The 19,500-nt window shown below is 41.1% G+C and overlaps 1 protein-coding gene across 2 annotated transcripts in view; it reads right to left on the minus strand.

Annotated features, from left to right (window-relative positions):
- Positions 1-10,653, minus strand: part of DRP2 (dystrophin related protein 2) — a 46,365-nt gene extending 35,712 nt beyond the window's left edge. For both annotated transcript variants that reach the window (XM_070365980.1, XM_070365979.1), the window contains exon 1: positions 10,507-10,653. The gene's annotated coding sequence lies outside the window, so the exon portion shown is untranslated. The remainder of the gene's footprint in view (positions 1-10,506) is intronic.
- Positions 10,654-19,500: the final 8,847 nt, after the last annotated feature.

Raw genomic sequence — 19,500 nt, forward strand, 5'->3', positions numbered from 1 at the left:
TCCAACACCAATATAAAAGAATTAATACTTGCCACAACAACCAGAGAAAGCCCACACTCAGCAATGAAGATCCAGTGCAGCCAAGAAAAAATTAATGTAATTAAAAAATTAATCATTCAGATAAAAAATGAAGTATTGCTATGGACATATTCTAAGCATGAAGGCTACAAAAGTTTTGCTTTCAGACCTCTTTTTACATTAACATTTTTAATTTTTGCTGATTATATAAGCAATACCTGTTCTTTATAGAAAAATGGAAAATACAGAAAATCATAACTAAAAATAAAAATAACCTATACTACTACTATCCAGAGGTAGCCAGCCATTACTAACAGGTATGAGTCCTTACAGTAGTTTTTCTGTGAAAAATATATACTTGCACTTTGGAAGTATTGTCATATTATTTATATATTAATTTATATATTAAATAATATATTGTCATATTATTATATATTAATTATATAGTTATAATTTTATATCATGCTTTTTAAATTTGCCATTTATATCAGGATCAGTTTAAAATTTCATTAACTATTCCTCTAACATATGACTTTTAATGGTTGCAAAGGTTATAGAGTCCTGTGGTTGAGGCCATGGGCTTTGGCATCAGATAGACCTAGGGTCAAACCCACTCTATTCAACCTATTAGCAGTGTGGCCTGGGAGAAATTAACCTCTCTGAGCTTCAGGGCCCTCATCTGTAAAATGGGGATGACTGCCCTTGTAGTCTTGTTCTAATGATTAAAAATTAATAATGTATTTAAATAACTATAGCACAGTGTCTGGCAATAGTACACTATTCAATAAATGTTAGCTTTAATCATTGTTGTATAATATTCCACAGAATAGACAAAGCACAATTTAACAGTAAAACATGTCACACTGCAGTTTGTAGCCTTGTGCATATTTGTGATTCTTAAGATAATTTTCTAGAAGGGAGAGTTTCTGGATTAAAGGGCACGAACCAATTTCAGACTTGTATTAATAATGAAAGTGAAAGTCTCTCAGTTGTGTCCAACTCTTTGTGACCCATAGACTGTACAGTCCATGGAATTCTGCAGGCCAGAATACTGGAGTGGGTAGTCGTTCCCTTTTCCAGGGGATCTTTCCAACCCAGGGATCGAACCCAGGTCTCCCTCATTGCAGGCAGGTTCTTTACCAACTGAGCTATCAGGGAAGCCCTGTATTAATAATACATCCTTCTAAATTGCCCTAACAAAAATTAGATCACTTTATACCACCCTCAACAATCTATGAGAAAGCCTGTTTCCCAGCACACTTGCCAACAGTGAGTATTCTTTTTTTTTTTTAATATCTTTTGCCAATTTTGTAAGTGAAGATGGCATCTTGAGAATTCCTTTGTATTTCCTTAGTTACTTGAAATGCTTAACTTTTTCCTTACATTTTTAGTGGCCAGTTGTATTTATTTTTTCATAAACTTTTTCTCTTTTGAGGTTCACCTCTGTACAGATTAAATTCCTTCCTTCATATTCTCCTCTACTGACTTGATATGAGTTTGATGCTTCACAAAATAACAAATCCATGTATCAGGGAATTCAGATTTTCTAATCCCAATGCCGGCAAAAAAGGAATAAATTCTTTCTCATCCTGGCATGACTATCCTCTGCTCTTTTCAGACTGTTCCATTGACTGTGACTTCAAGTCATTTCGCCTCCTAGACCTTGATTTGCTAAAATGTTAATGGTTAACAGTTGCCACACATCAAAATGTTTGCTGTTTTAGTAGAACATACTTTTGTAGCCTGCTGTACTGTCTGTCTTTCTTGGTCCTCAAAGGACCCAACCAGAATTATGATTCCATCTGACAGATGAAGAAGCTGAGACCCAAGTGAACCTGGACCTCCTGACTTCTGGCCAGTGCTCTTTGTTCTACACAAAGATTCTTCTTTCTGCCTCTTTATTTATCTCCATTCTGTCCTAATTACCACCTGAACATATTGATTCTCTTTCTACTCCTCCTTTTTACTTGCTGAAGCTGTGAGGAATTAGAGATGAATCTGAATTGGTCCCCAAATGGCCAAGTGTAGAAAATAAGACATGTAAACAAAAAAAGTATCACTTAAGGGAGAAATGATTCATACCTTCTGCAGGACACAGACATCAAGTTATGAGAGGTCACAGAGCAGGAACTGTTCCTTTCAAGTTGAAGGGATTTAGGATGTATTTATGGAAGAGATGTTTTTGAGCTAAGGTGAGAGAGGAAGATTTGGATGTATGAAGTAGTATGGAGGATGCTTTTGGGGTAGAATTCATTCATCTGTGCTCTCCCCTAGGGATCCTGCTAGATAGCCAGCTGTGACTTTTTCCCACTGGGAATACTCTTTTCCTAATTCTCAAAACCATACACAGGCCCTTCCAGAAGGATTCAGTGGGAGACATTGTTTAACTTGGGCAGAGATAAAAGTTTTAAAAACATGTGGGGGAATACCAGGGTTTTAGCATGAAAACAAGATTGTGGGCTAGTGGAGGACAAAATTCATGCTCATTATTAATTTCTTTTTTTTTCTAATTTTATTTTATTTTTAAATTTTACATAATTGTATTAGTTTTGCCAAATATCAAAATGAATCCGCCACAGGTATACACGTGTTCCCCATCCTGAACCCTCCTCCCTCCTCCCTCCCCATACCATCCCTCTGGGTCCTCCCGGTGCACTAGCCCCAAGCATCCAGTATCGTGCATCTATTCCACACATTTTTAAACACAGAGCCAGACACAGAGCAGGTACTCAGTGAATGTCTCCTGACTTGATTTTTTAAAATGGAAGTTTAGTTGGTTTACAATATTACATTAGTTTCAGGTATACAACATAGTAATTTAGTATTTTTATATATTATCCTGCACTTAAAGTCATTATCAACTAATGGCTATGTTCTTTGTGCTGTACAATATATCCTTGTTGATTATTTTATGCATAGACAAGTACTATGTGAAATCTAAAAAATAAAACAAACAAGTATATATAAGAAAACTAAAACAGATTCCCCAGATTCACAGATATAGAAAATGCTAGTGGTTACCAGTGGGGAAAGGGAATCAGGAAGAGACACAAACTGACTTGATGTATTGAATTGAACTCCAATTAGGTGAGTGTACAGTCCCTCAATTTTGTAGGTACAAATTCCAGGGAACATGAAGCGAAAGGCTTTGGATATACACATTTCTTGTGTTTGTGTGAAATGATGTATACAGAATGTTAGCATTTGAAGCAAGGCTCGAAATGAAAAAAACAAACTGCAAACGACCTAAATGTCCATTACTTGGGGATTTGTTAAATAAATAATGGTGTATGCATACAATGGAATTCTATATAGCTATTAAAACCAGAATTAAGAACTCTTTATGTGCCAATATAGAATGATCTCTTGAGGTAAAGTTTTAAGTAAAAAGAAAATAAAAAAGCGGTTAGTTTAATCTGTTTTATTTTATTTTATTTTTTTTTGGCGGGGCCACCGCTCTGTCACCTCCGGCAGCTGTTCTCAGCTTTTCCTGCCACCTCCCTGCAGGGTCACTCTGGCCCCTAAACTCTATCAGTTTAATCTGTTTTAAAACAAAACATGTGCTTATATATACAATAAAATACCTTTGGAAATATACAAAAGAACCTGTTAACGTTGATTGCCTTTGGAGAAGGGAACCAAGTGGCTACTAAACAGAGATGGGAGAATTCCTTCCACTCTTTTGAAATCTTTTCCCTTATTTGCCCTCTTTTTAAAACTGAGAAATATAACTTACAAAAAGTACATAAAATATATGTGTAAAATATACTGAATTATTACAAGGCAAATCCCCATGTAATCACTGCTTGGGTCAAGAAATAGAATAATTCTTTACATCCACAAAAGCCCTGTGTCTCGGGGACTTCCCTGGTGGTGCACTGGATAGGAGTCTGCCTGCCAATGCAGGGAACACAGGTTCGATCCCTGGTTTGGGAAGATTTCACATGCTGCAGAGCAACTAAGCCCGCATGCCGCAACTACTGAGCTCGAGTGCCGCAACTACTGAAGCCCGCATACCTAGAGCCTCTGCTCTGTAGCAAGAGAAGCACTGCAAAAAGAAGCCCATGCACCACAACTAGAGAGTAGCCCCACTCACTGCAACTAGAGAAAGTCTGTGCAAAAGCAGCAAAGACCCCACACAGCCAAACATAAAAATAAATAAATAAATACAATTAAAAATCCCTGTGTCACCAAGAGGAGATACAGTTTTTACTGAATATCCTTTTGTACCTTTGGAATTTTGAGGTGTGTGAATACATTAGCTATTTAACAGCTACTTTCTCCCTTCTTTCCCACTCCTCACCAAAGTGCCATAGACATCATCAACTGTTTTATGGAAAGGTTGATATAGCAGCTTTTCCATAGCCAAAAAGCAGTAACAGTTAAAATTTACTTTATTCTATGTTTTGCATATATTAACTAATCAGTCTGCATACAGGAAGTCATGGAATCCTCAGGACAATCTTATGAAGTAGTTACTACTGCTGTCTATATTGTGCAGATAAGAACATGGAGGCACACAGCAATAAGTAGCTTGTTCAAAGTGATATTGTGACTATGAGGTAGGGAACTGGGATTTATATCCAGGCCAGAATACAAGTTCTTTACTACTATACTCTTCTGCCTTTGTAAATTCTAGAACTCGGGCTCTGAGGCACTGTGGTCACCAACACTTAGCAAGTAGAGAAAATTCATGGCTCTGGGCCACCAGCTGGGAGCCCAAGGGCTGACTCAGACATGCCACTACCCAGGCAAAGACACAAGCAATTAAGAATGGACAGGATGCAGTGGGTCTGGGGTATCACCCAGCTGGCAAATCCTACAGACCATTTAAATGACCTTCCTAGGACATCTGGGAAGTAAAATTCTGGTCAACTCTCCCAGTCTGACCTCAGAGCTTCCCCAGTGCCTAAGAGCTAGGTAAATATTTTTTGAATGAATGAATAAACTCTTTCTACCTATAAACTGGGGAAGTTTAGGAACCTATCATACAGAAATATCTGCAGAAGTGGATGAGGGTATCTGCTGCAGTTTTGGTTGCAATAGCAAGACTGCAATCAACTCGGATGTCCATCAGCAAGGGACTAGTTAAGTGGACTGTGTCAGAGAGGTGGCACAGCCTGACAGTGAAGGGTGTGGGCTCTGAACCAGCACACTTGGGTTTGCATTCTGGCTCCTCGACCTATCAGTGCAGGTTTGGACAAGATCCCTGACTTCATATTTCAGTCCCTGCATCTGTGAAACAAGAATAACAGAAAGACGTACTTCAAACCTTGTTGTAAGGACTTAGTTCATAGTTACCATCTAGCAAGCACTCAAATCTTTTCTCTTATTGCAGTCACTCATGCCATAAAGTGACAGGGGCTTCGCTGATAGCTCAGTCAGTAAAGAATCTGCCTGCAGTGCAGGAGACCTGGGTTTGATCCCTGGGTCAGGAAGATCTCCTGGAGGAGGGCATGGCAACCCACTCCAGTATTCTTACCTAGAAAATCCCATGGACAAAGGAGCTTGGTAGGCTACAGTCCATGGGGTCAAAAGAGTCAGACACAACTTAGTGACTAAACCACCATGCCATGAAATATTATGTAGCTGTTAAAAAAAGAAGGAGGTAGGTCTGTACCCACTGATTTGAACAGATGCCAAAGATATGTGTTTTAGGTTTTAAAACAGTTTCAAAGTGAATGTGTCTGGTATAACTTTAATTTTGTAAAAAAAAAAAAAAAAAAAACACAAAAAATCTCTTCTTTCTGTGTATGCACAGAAAGAAAGCCTACTGCTGCTGCTGCTGCTAAGTCGCTTCAGTCGTGTCCGACTCTGTGCGACCCCATAGACGGCAGCCCATCAGGCTTCCCCATCCCTGGGATTCTCCAGGCAAAAACACTGGAGTGGGTTGCCATTTCCTTCTCCAATGCATGAAAGTGAAAAGTGAAAGTGAAGTCGCTCAGTCGTGTCCGACTCTAGCGACCCCATGGACTGCAGCCCACCAGGCTTCTCCATCCATGGGATCTTCCAGGCAAAAGTACTGGAGTGGGGTGCCATTGCCTTCTCCAAGAAACCCTACAAGGATACACAAATTGTTCAGTGACATTTCTTCTGGAGAGTTGTATTAAGGGGACTCTCATGTTGATTTTATACACTTTGTAGGTTTGTGTGTATAAAGTTTTTTATAACAAGGATTTATTGTTCTTGGATGAAAATAAATAGGGAGGCTCAGGAAAGAACAAGGCAGTGAAAAGAAGACCCTTTTTTGTGAGTACAGATTCTTCTTTCCAATCCAAGGTGACACTGCATGACGGCTCTCCCTCTCACAGCACTGCCTTTCTACCTGACAGCATGGCACTAAGATATGAGACACATTTCATTCGTACCAAACCTTATTATGTGTTCCTAAAATAATTCCTGCAATGTAGCCAAAAACCAAGTTTCTGCTTCAGATGCTCTCAATGAATAAATCATGGGCCACAGATTGTCAAGCTGGTAGAGACCTTAGAGATTATCTAGGCCAACCCCCTCATTTACAAATGGAAACAATGAGATGTGTTTCTGAGAAGGTAGCTGTCAAGCAATTTCGAGAAAGAAAATTTCTTTTCCATTGGGAAAAAAGTCAGAGATGCATCCTTATGAGGAGAATTTTATTATAAAAACCAATTAATAAACAAACTTATGGTTACCAACAGGGAAAGGGGGGAGGGATAAATTAGGAACTTGGGATTAACATATACACACCTATATACAAAATAGATGGCCAACAAGGACCTACTTATAGCACAAGGAACTATACTCAGTATCCTATAATAAGCCATAATGGAAAAGAATATGAATACATATGTATATGTGTGTATATAACTAAATCACTATGCTATACACCTGAAACTAAAACAATATTGTCAATCAACTATACTCCAATTAAAAAAAGAAGAAAGAAAACCAAATGAAATAAAAGATATAGGAATTGGAAAGGAAAAAAGAAACAATTAATGCAATGTATCTGAAACCTTTATACACTGCTGGTGGGAGTATAAATTATTAACCATTTTGGAGAACAAACTGACAGTATCTCCCAAAAGTGAAGATTCTCATATCCTGTGACAGGACAACTCCCTTCTAAATATATACCCAATAGCAATAGTCACATAAGAATATCTCCTCAGAAATGATCATAGTAGCCCTAATTGTGAGCCCAAAACTGGAAACAGCCTAAATGTCCATCAACTGCAGAATGGATAAATAAATCGTGGCATATTTCTTAAATGGAATGCTATATAATAGTGAAAAGTGAATGAACCAGAGCCACATGTCACAATGTGGATGAATTTCACAAATATAACATTGAATAGAAAAAAAAAAATTGAAGAAGGATACGTACCATTGATATACATTTTTAAAACATAAAGCAGTGGCATATGGTGCTTAAAGACACATACATATGCAGTACAAATATAAATAAATGCATGAGAGGAACTTTGATCACAGAGGATAGGGGATTTCAAGTCTATTGGTGATGTTTTTTCGTTAAGCTAGGTGGTGAATATCCTGATTTTCGTTATTCTTTACATCTCTTTGAATGCCCCCAAATTTTCTAGCACATTGTTTTAAAAAATGCAACAAATCACATGCTGAAAGGGAAATTCAGAATTTTCAGATACAACAAAATAATGAAAGAAATCTGTAAGGTACAAATGTCTCACTAAAAATGACAGGATAGTTCCTTCAACCTGCTTCTTTTCCCTGGGACTATTTTCACAGAATGGAAACTGCTGCATGTGTGCTCAGTCGCTCGGTCGTGTCCATCTCTTTGCAACCCCATGGACTGTAACCCGCCAGGCTCCTCTGTCCATGCGATTTCCCAGGCAAGAATACTGGAGTGGGTGGCCGTGCCCTTCTCTAGGGGATCTTTCTGACCCAGGGATTGAACCTGAGTCTCCTGCATTGCAGATGGATGCTTTACCACTGAACCACCAGGGAAGCCCAGGGAACCTGCTAAAGGACAGCAATTGGGCATAAAGGACTGAGAATCAGGATATATGGGTTCCAGTCTCTCAGATACTCAAAAAGAACAATTTCACTAAACTTCTCAAATTTTTACCCTTCAAACTGTGGTGCTGGATTAGATTATTTTATAAGTTTTTTTCCATATGTCAATTAATTCCAGGATTTTTTTTGAGCAGCAATTCCTAACACTGTACGTGCAAGATACAAAATTTTTCCATGGAGAAAAGAGGTCCCTGATCAAATCCATGTGGATTTCACTGGGTTGAACAGAATTAAACAGATTTCTTTACAGCAGTACTTCTCAGAGTCTTTAATACACTTACATACATGATGACTCTCCAGAAGGAGAATTCAGTTACGAAGCATTTTCAAAAAAAGAAAAAGATTGGACCATAGAATACACCCCACCCCCCACCACCACTCCTTATTTTAAAACAGAATCTGTTAACATTCTCTGCAAACAGTGTTCTGTGGAACATCAGTAGTTTGGTAAATGTCATCCTAGAAGGATTTCTCTCACTTGCTCTTTCAGTCACTGATGTGTGTAGAAGAATCTTTCCTAAGACAGGAATGTAGTTTCCTAGTTTAACTTCCAGAATGGGTTTCCTATGAATGTCCCTGACCCGTGTAGAAGGCTGTCTTCTCAGGCTTCATTAGTGAGAGCCTATCCTCTCTGACTGTTCATGGGGCTCTCAAGGCAAGAATGCTGAAGTGGTTTGCCATTCCATTCTTCCTTTGCAGAAGGAGAAGGGGATGACAGATGATGAGATGGTTGAATGGCATCACCCACTCAATGGACATGAGTTTGAGCAAACTCTGGAAGATAGTGAAGGACAGGGAAGCCTGGTGTGCTGCAGTCCATGGGGTCACAGAGAGTCAGACACGACTGAGCAAGAACAGATCCTCTCTGACACTGTGGCAGATTTCACATTAGAAACTTTTGTACGTCTGTGGTTAGAAGTGCTTCCTGAATGTCCCCTCTGTACCTGGCTCTTGAACCTTTGCTAACTTCACTGCTTCGAGCCATGCTCCCTCCTTTGGGTGACGGTGAAGCTGAAGTGTGCTTGGACCCACAGTTCAGGCTGAATGCCTGGGGGACAAGTCTTGTGGGAAGAGGAGCCCTGTCCAAGTGCCCTCATTGTACGGCACTGGTTTACAGGAGGCAGAACTGCAGAGTCAAAGCCAGCCCACCCAGGAAAAGAGGGGCTCTTTTCTTCTTTCAGGGACAGGACACTTATCACTTCCACTGGCAGCACTGCCTTTTGGGGGGAGGGGTTCCTTGGATGGTACCAGGGTTTTCTGGAACCATCTCCCCATCCTAAGCCCAGAGAGGAAATCTCCTGAGGTTTGTGGCCCCCACTGGACCTTTTAAAAGGTGATTTACTTGAGGGCCTTTAATCTAGAAACAAGGATTCCATTTGGAAAAGTCAGGCGCTAAGGTGGACGAGACAGAGAGGTTTTTTTTAAAAGGTTTTTTTTTTCTCTTTTGAACAATCAAAAAGAAAACATAAGAGAAAAGTATGTTCTTTTCCAGGCTGTGGGAGCTACCCTTCCTCCCTCTCTACCTCGCTCCACCCCAGCCTGACCCAGCCCCAGCTACCGGCTGGGACCCAATCCTTCTGAGGCCTGGCTCTTCCTACCAAAAAAAAGCAAGATAAGCCTTAACCCACACAGTCTCAGGCCCACTTACCAGGCTGGGGCACAGGGCCTGAAGCTGGGGAAAGCTGAGGAGAGCACAAGGAACAGGGTGTTCGATTCCAGGTAGAGGTGAGCCTGGTTTCAAAGCTCTCCAAGCTCCACTCTCAAGAGTGGAGAGGTGCCTCTTGGTTACAAGGGGGTAGAAAGGAAATCAAGGGGAACAGCCAGGGGGAAAACTGCAAGAGAGAAAGCTGGACTGAGCCAGGAAGTAAATGCTGAGATTAGGATGTGCCTTCAACCCCAGCCTCCTAGGTCAGAGCCCAGTTTGCTCCAAGGAAGCGCTCCTGTGTCCTGTCTGCTGGCCAGACAATGATTTGTTCAGGGCATCTGCTCTGAGGTCTCACGTTTCCTCTGTCCTCCCTTTTCAGCCAATACTTTCTACACCCCTTCCCTTCCCTCCCACCAGGAGATCCATCCATGGACAAAAAGCCTGTCATTGAGAACAGACAGAAATAAATAAATAAACAAGTCAATAAATAAATACCCCTCTCCTCTCAAAGCAGCAAACTGTGGACCTTCCTCTTATTCATTTTTAGACCCTACTTGCTCAAATTGGCTGGAGTTTCTATTCCTGGGCATTTTTTTTTCCTTCTATGAATGTAAGCGGTAGCTACTTCATTGTGGGCATTTTTTAATGTAAGTCTTCCCCCAAAGGCACAAGCAGATGGCTAGCAGGCAGGTACACACACACACACACACACACACACACAGAGTACCTCTGGAGCTTCCCCTCCCTCATTCATTCCCCCTATGGGCTGAAAAAGGGCGAGGCTCAGAAATCATTTCTCTGTGGCCTACCTTCTGATTCCGGCAGGTCTGAGGATCAGGCGGCAACTGGGAGCTGGGTGGCTGGAGCTGGGCTGCTTCTGTGAATCAGCAAAGAAGTCCCTGAGACAGGAATGCCGACAGCTGCTGTATGCACACTCTCCCTCCGTCTCTCCCACCTCCCTGTCCTCCTTCTCCTGCCCCTCCTCCCCTCTTTCAGAGCTGCTCTGTGTTGCTATGCAATCATATCATTGGCACTAATAGCATCTATCCGACCTCAGGCAAAGATACCCTTGACCGGGCAGATGCAGGAATAGCAAGGACAGTTTTGTGAAACTACCAGAGCCTTGGCAGCTCTGGGAGATTTCAGTTCATTAGAAGCTGAAGAGGAAAGCGGAAGAGGCTGAGAGGCAGAGGGGGAGAGGCTTCCACTGGGGAGGAGGAGACAAAAGAGGCTGGGAGATCAATACAAGCTGCTGAGCCAGGAGCCTGGGCCCCAACTTCCACAGATCGAGCTCAGAGCCAAAGCCAACTTCAGAGCCAGCAGCTGGCATGATCCCTTGGTAGCCAGTCCAGGATTCAGTTTCTGTGTTGGAGGTTGAAACACTCTGCTCTAGAATTGTCACTGGTACCCAAGGTAGAGCCTTGGGCCCAGGGCAGTCTGCCAGTCACCCGTTATGTTCCATCCTCACCTCCTCTTAGATCTAAAGGTGGAGAAATCCTTGCCCATGAGGAGAGCAAAATGCACCCTGAATGATTTGAGAAAACACAGCTCCTTCCTTCGTGCCTCCACTCAGCCACTACCCCGGTCACTCTCCTTCCTTCTGTCCATACTAGGCTTTACTCTTTTAGCTGTCACCTCTGTTTAAGAGAAGAGGGTATGAATGCCAAACACACTGCCAGACATGGGAGAAACAACTGAAGAGGTGGAGACAATTATGTCCCTTTATAGGGTGCCCAGAGCACAGTACATTAACTCAATAAAGATTTACCGAATGAGTAAATGGGGTAGATGGATGGATCAATGGCAGTCAGAAGGCCCCCAACCCCATCCTCTTACACAAACACACTCATACTTAAAGCCCCCGTAGCTCCAGACCAGGGCAAAGAATAAGAGAAGCATTCTTTTTTCCTCTCTTCATTTCTGAGAACAGGGTGTGTATGACAGGGAGAAACAGACTGGTTTGGGGGTGGGTTGCTTAATTTCACTCATTTGCCTCTAAGAACTTTATAGGCTCTGATGGCACTGCAATTTAGAAGAGAGTACACTTCCTGGCTCAAAGGACTTGGCACTAGTGTTGACAAAGTTTCTACAAAGACTGAGAATTAATACCATTATTATGATTGTTAGAGAAAATTCTCAGATAGGAAATAACTAGCACATGTGTGTGTGTTTTCTTTTGAGATAAAATGTTAAAAACTTAAGCTGCTGGTTTCAGTGAAAGATTAGCCATAGGCCTGATCTCTTTAAAACAAACAAACAAAATTGGAACCAACTGCTCCCTCCAGCAAACAAGGCTTTCAGAGCTGAGTGAGTGACCCCTCCTGCCTGGCGAAACAGCAGCAGCCAGGCCCCCATGCCAGTGCAGAAAAGGCCTTTGATTTCTGAAGGGTTTTTGGAAGCACATCCCAGCTTCTCAACCTACACACCCCCAACAGACCATTTCTGAGCTCCCCAGCCTTGCCCTGCCTGGCCCCAGTCTTAGCCCTGCCAGCATGCAGGTTTTCTCAGCACCATCCTGACCCAGGGCCCTAGGAGTGCTTTACACCTCACTTGGAATGACTTGTGGATAGGGGGAGTTGGCTTGAAGAAAGATTAGAGAAACACTCTCAGAAACTGGGTTGGCACAGTGCAGAACACACACCAAACACATGCAACCTAACTTCAATCTCACCCCTGGCACCAGTAGGCTGGTGGGTCAATCCAAAGCCGAGCTTAGATATAGAAGGAGGAAGGAGAATGAACCGATGGGATACTTGTTCCCCACCTTGACTGCACTTGGAACTGCCCAAATCACCATAAGCACTCAGAATCCTTCTTCATTTTTCTATCTCTAGAGAAAACATTCAGGCAGCAGATACAAAAAGACAGTACCAGCCTCCAGGAAAATAAACCCATAGAGTTTCTTTCACGGGATACAACAAAATCTTTCCCCAGATCTCCTTCCCACTGACCCAATCATCATGGAATCATTGTTCCTTTACTTCAGGCACTCAGACCTCCTGTGAAAAATGAGGATATTACCATGAGACAAAAAACATTAAGGTATTATCAGCGACCAACAATTAAGATTTAATTATTGGATTATAATAATGGTTAACATTATCGAGAATTTACTTCAGGCTAGGCACTGTTCAAAGTGCTTTGCATACGTTATTAGCTCATTTCATCCACATAGTAGATTAAAAATAGGTTCTATTATTTGCCCCACTTTATAGATAAAGCTCTATAACATGGTGAGGTTACATGACTTGCCCAAGGTCACACAGCCATGCATTATGGAGCTAAGACTTACACTAGATCTCTCTAGACAATGCCCGCATTTTTAACCATGATGCTATACTGCCTGAATCTATGTTCTAGTGGTGGCCTGATCAGATGTCAAACCTAGGTAGGTCATTGAGAAAACTGTGACTAGGACAAAATCCCCAGATAGTTTTTCTAATTTTTTGTGCTTTTCTCAAGCTATTTTCTCTACTCAAAATGTCTACCTTCCCTTTAGAGGTCAGAAACACAAGGGACCTCAGACATAAGACTTCTCTCTCTGTGAAGTCCCAAGTGAGCAGACTCCACACAAATTTTGATTAAAACTATGAATGGAGTATGAAAGGGAAAAGACAAGTGACCTTGAGATGAGGTGGATAGCTCCAGTTTGCTATAGTTCCCACACGGCCCACTGTACTCTAGTCATTTATATTTCCTGTTTAGCTCCTGTGGTTTTTCAATGGGTGCCATCTCATAGGCTACCCAAGGTGCACTCTTTACTGTGGTTGGTCTTTTGTGGGTATTTGGAGGAGGACTGTTTGATTTTTGTTTCCTGGAGGGTGTTGAGATAGTCTCTATAGTTGTGTTTCAGGAGAGGTAACATCTTTGCTTGAACATTGCAATTCGAGAGAAAATTTCACTCTGACATTTAAATCCCATGCATGCTCAGTTGCTCAGTCATGTCCAACTCTTTGTGACCCCATGGGCTGTAGCCCGTCAATTTCCTCTGTTCATGGGATTTCCAAGGCAAGAATATTGGAGGGGGTTGCCATACCCATCTCCAGGGGATCTTCCTGACCCAGGGATCGAACTTGAGCCTCCTGCATTGCAGGTGTATGCTTTACCCCTGAGCCACCAGGGAAGCCCATTTAAATCCCAGGGACACTCATTACATTTGGACAAACCAAAGCAAGCACACAGGCTAGCTTCAACTATTTTTCTGAGGAGGACAAAGAAAGATCAAAGGACATCAGGCCACAAGCTTTGATTGTAGCTCCACCCTGGTAACCTGTAGGAGGATGTTTGAGACCCATCCTGGTATCACTGAGCAGGGCTTTGCTCAGTGGACAAGGATAGGTGGGGCATTTCAGGCAGAGATAAAACATGTGCAAAGCTACAAAGCTGACATAGCACTGCTTGCTAAGAGATTTTAAGTACTAGAGCACTAAGCTAGGATGGGGCTATGGTGGGAAACAGCAGGGAGTGGCAGGAGATGAAGCTTTGCAAGCACACATGAAGGCACTGGTGTCACTTGTGTTTTTGTTGTTTCTTCAAGTAGTGAAGTGGCAGGGTCAGATTTATGTTTTAGAAGTATTAATATCATTCTAATGGCTTCCATGGAAAAAACAAGCTTTTACATGGAAGTATAGCTGATTTACAATATTAGTTTCATGTGTACAACATAGCGACTCAATTTCTTTCATAGATTATACTCTGTTTAGAGTTATTACAAAATAATGGCTATATTTCCCTGTGCTGTAAAATATATCCTTGTTGTTTATTTATTATATATGTAGGGGGTTGTGTCTCCTAATCCTCTGCCCCTATCTCACTCCTCTCACTTCCTCACTGATAAATACTAGTTTCTTCTTTGTAGTTGTGAATCTCTATCTGATTTGCTATATTCACTAGTTTGTTGTATATTTTAGATTCGACATATAAGTGACATCATACAGTATTTGCCTTTCTCCATCTGACGTATTTTACTTAGTACAATACCCTCCAGGTCAATCCATGTTTCTGCAAATGGCAAAATCTCACTCTTTTTATGACTGAGTAATATTCCATTGTATATACACCTTCTTTATCCATTCATCTGTTCATAAGCACTTAGGTTGCTTCCATATCTTGATTATTGTAAATACTGTTGCTATGAACATAAGGGTGTATGTTCCAATTAGTGTTTTTTTTTTTCCCTTTTGGTTATATACATAGGAGTGGATTGCTGGATCATATTGTAGTTCTAGTTTTAGGCTTTTGAGGACCCTCCACGCTGTTCTCCATAGTGGTTGTATCAATTTAGAATCCCACCAACAATGTCTTAAGATTCCCTTTTCTCCATATCCTTGCCAACATTTGTGAAGAACAATTATTGAGTGCTTGCTGCACACTAGATCTGTGCTAGAACTCAGGACCACAGAGAAAATTTGGAAACTACCTTCAGGTTGCTCACAGCCTAATGGGTGAAACAACTAATTAAACAGAAATACAGTCGACTGCAATGAAGGATGAATTGGAGGGGAGGAAGGCTGGAAGCTTGAATACTTGGTAGGAGGCAGTTGTAGTACTCATCTGATGAGGACCTGAAAACAGAGCAGTTGGTAGTGAGGATGGAACAGTGCCCCCATCCCTAATGGATCTTCCTCATATTATCCTTTCCTTTTATCATTTCTTCCTAGCTTTACTACTTGCTGAGTTCCTAAAAGAGAAATAAACTGTGAATATTGTAGGTGGGGGAGAGGTGGTGTAGGTCACTCCCATTGTCATTCCACAACCTTATTATTGGCCCCCAACCATGTTTACCAAAAGTACTACTTGAAATTGTTTCTACTCTTCTCCAACACCCAATCCAAGCTCACTTACCTCAGCAAATAACCACATTTTTGTTTGGCTGAGTGGTGAAAGATATCCCTGTAAAAGTCCTCTCTACTTCAGAATTTCATCCCATCTTCTTCCCCTTCCACCATCCCCTGACAAAGGACCTTCCTTCACTTTTTTCTCACCAAGGTCAATACCTCTGCTCATGACCTCACACAATTCTCTATCTTCTCTAGGAACTTCATGAATTTTTGTTTTTCTCTGGTTTTCATCTTCAGTCTTTTCCTTGCTTCTGACACTTTCGCCTGCTATCCAAAAACATGTGAGGAGAAGGAAGATTGCTGACTCCTGTGGGCTAGGAAATGGGAAGAATGTTTCCCCACTAGAGAAAGCCCTCCAATTCACTCTACAGGAAACCACTGCACACACAACTAGGTCAACAAGTTGTCTTATCAACAAGGTAGAGAAAGTTTGAAGGGAAGAAACATCATCAGGGTAAAGAATTACTAGGTTTCCAGTAAGGCTGTGAAGTAAAAAGTCTCACTAAGAAAATGCAGAGGAGGGCTTCCCTGGTGGCCCAGTGGTAAAGACTCTGCCTGCAAATGCAGGAGACACAGGTTTGATCCCTGATCTGGGAAGATCCCACATGCCACAGGCCAACTAAGTCCATGCATCACAACTACTGAGCCAGTGCTCTAGAGCTGAGCTGCAACTAGAGAAAGCTCACATACAGCAACAAACATCCAGTGCAGACAAAAATAAATGAGTAGATAAATAAATCTTAAAGAAGATGCAGATGATGATAATAATAATAATAAACTTTTTACCAAAGGGGAAAGGGAAGAGAGATAAATTGGGAATTTGGGATGTTAACATACACACTACTATATAGACAGTAGATAACCAATAAGGACCTACTGTATAGCACAGGGAACTACATTCAATATCCTGTAATAACCTACAATGGAAAAGAATCTGCAAAAGATATACTTTTGCAAAAGGTATACTTTTCTGTATACCTGAAACATTATAAATCAACTATACTTCAATAAAAATTTTAAAATAAAGAATTTGCAGTGTTTTTTGCCACATTATTTTATTTACCTAGAAGAAATTGCTTCCAATGAATGGGAATTTCATGCAGCAAAACTGAAAGGGTTAAGTAGAGAGACAGAGGTGAAATGCCTCAGAAGAAGTTGGGATTGTGAGAATGAGTCAGACAGTAGGAGGGAGGGAGTTTCACCAAGTGTGTATGACATAGACAAGGGAGCAGAAAATTGGGTGCTATGTTGGAGGAACACATTTGAAATGTAGGGACACACTGCTGAAAAGGCTGGGTTTTGTCACTGAAGTTGGTAATGAATAAGGTGAAACCACAACAGAGAAGGGTTGAAGAATCAGTGTTGTCCCAGTCAATAGTCTGAGCACCCTCTGCTCTTTCTGCTGAACATCTCAAAATGTAGAACTCATCTTACACACTTGGCTAACTCCCACCCTCTTCTTCTGCTTTTCAAGCTTCTGCTACACCAGACCCAGCAGCTGGGATGTTATATAACCAACTATTATGTTCTATTTATGTTCTTAAATGTATTCCATTTAGACCAAAACCATTCAAGCTACAGTAAAGGTGGTATAGTGGAAAGAACACAGAATTAGGGGTCAGAAGACAAAGGTTATAGTACAATTTTGCTACCAAATTGCTGTTAACCTTTTTGAACCTTGGATTTTTTTCCCCTTCACCAGAAAGAGGATAATATCTGCTCTGTTCACTTGATTAGGTTGAGAATCAAACAGAATAATGGATATCAGTATATATTGAATATACTGAAATTATAAAATGCTGCTCAAAATAAGAGATTATTTCCATTGCTTCAAGGTTCTGGTGGTTCTCCTATCTGCAAAAGACATAAAGACTCAGAATAGATTATAGCAGCTAAATAAGCAGAGCCAGAAATGTAATTAGCTCTCTGTCTCCATAATAGATCAGATACTATATGCTTTAAGTAGACATACCAACAAGGCACATCAGATAATTTATCATCCTTCACATTATCAACATTCTCATCCTCTTTCCAGCTGAGAAGGCTAGATACACACACACACAGTAACAACCTTCACATATGCAATTCTAGGCTAGGATATACAACACAATGGTAGCTCAGATGGTAAAGAATCTGCCTGCCTGCAATATGGGAGACCTGGGTTCAATCCCTGGGTCTGGAAGATCCCCTGGAGGAGGAAACGACAAATCACTCCAGTATTCTTGCCTGGAGAATCCCATTGACAGAGGGGCCAGGAGGGCTATAGTCCACGGGGTCGCAAAGAGTCAGACATGACTGAGCGACTAAGCATTCACTCAAAGTGAGACTCTGTCAGTGATAAAAGGATACCTCACACAGTGTTTTCTGGCCAATAACCAAACAACTCACAGCTACTGCATGGGCCCCCCCTTAGATTTGATCTTAAATGCAGTCTTATAAGGGTGAATAAAGTCAGTGGGTATCTACTTGATATGACTTGAGGAAGACTGAAATGTTATCACTAATCAAAATGATTTCCCTTGCTGGCCCTGTCATGAGACCTGCAGTTCCCTACTAATCTCTTCTTTCAGGTTAAGGCATCTGTCAAAATGTAAGTGCTATCTTCAGTCATGATACATTATAATCAGTAGTTTATCACTTTCATTCTGATCACCAGACAGGTATGGGATACAGAGCAAATTATATCAAAGAGGAAGGCAGAGAGGAAGCTTCAGTATGATGTATGATGGACAGCTAGAGTCCAGTGAGTCCAGATGAAGACAGTTAGAAACCTCAAGCACCAAAGAGGTAACGTTCAGTTCAGTTCAGTTCAGTCGCTCAGTCGTAACGTTACAAACCCTATATGCCATGCTGTGCTAAGTCGCTTCAGTTGTGTCCAACTCTTTAAGACCCTATGAACTGTAGTCCACCAGGCTCCAGTGTCCATGGGATTTTCAGGCAAGAATACTGGAGTGGGTTGCCTTGTCCTTCTTCAGGGGATATTCCCACCCCAGGGATCGAACCCACGTCTCTTATGTCTCCTGCATTGGCAGGTGGGTTCTTTACCACTAGTGCCACCTGGGAAGCCCCACAAATCCTATAAGCCAATATATAATTCAAGATAAAAATAATATTAACCTATAAAGCAGGCATAAGATGGTTTAACTAAATCTGATTTTTCCCATAATTTATACTGCAATTCTTTTCTATTGCCATACAATTCATACTTCAAAAGTATACACTTCAATGGCGTTTAGTATATTCAAAGTTGTGCAATGACCACTATCATCAATTATCAAATATTTTCATCACCCTACCCCTTACAAAATACCTTATCAGTCACTCTCTATTTCCCTCATCCTCCTAGCTCTAGGCAACCACTAATCTATTTTCAGTCTATGTAGATTTTCCTATTCAGGACATTTTACATAAATGGAATCATACAATGTGTGATCTTTTGTGTCTGGCTTCTTTCACTCAGCATAATGACATCAAGATTCCTTCTTGTTGCAGCATGTATCAGCACTTCACTCCTTTTATGGCTGAATAATATTCCCTTTTATGGATAACACATTTTGTTTAGCCATTCATCAGTTGATAGACATTTGGGTTGCCTCCACTTTTAGGCTATTATTGAGTATTGCTGCTATGAACATATGTGTATAAGTTTTTGTATGCACATACGTTCTAAATTCTTTTAAGTATATATCTAGGAATAGAATTGCTGGGTTATATAGTAACTCTATATATTTCACTTTTGAGGGACTACCAGACTCTTTATCAAAGTGGTTATATGATTTTATGTTCCCGCCACACCAATACTTGTTATTGTCTTTTTGATTATAGCTATCCTAGAGAGTGGGCTTCCCTAGAGGCTTAGCGGTAAATAATCTGCCTGCAATGCAGGAGACCTGGCTTTGATCCCTGGGTAGGGAAGTTCCCCTGGAGGAGAGCATGGCAACCCACTCTAATACTCCTGCCTAG

The sequence above is a fragment of the Bos mutus genome, chromosome X (genome assembly GCF_027580195.1).
Source record: "Bos mutus isolate GX-2022 chromosome X, NWIPB_WYAK_1.1, whole genome shotgun sequence".
NCBI lineage: Eukaryota > Metazoa > Chordata > Mammalia > Artiodactyla > Bovidae > Bos > Bos mutus.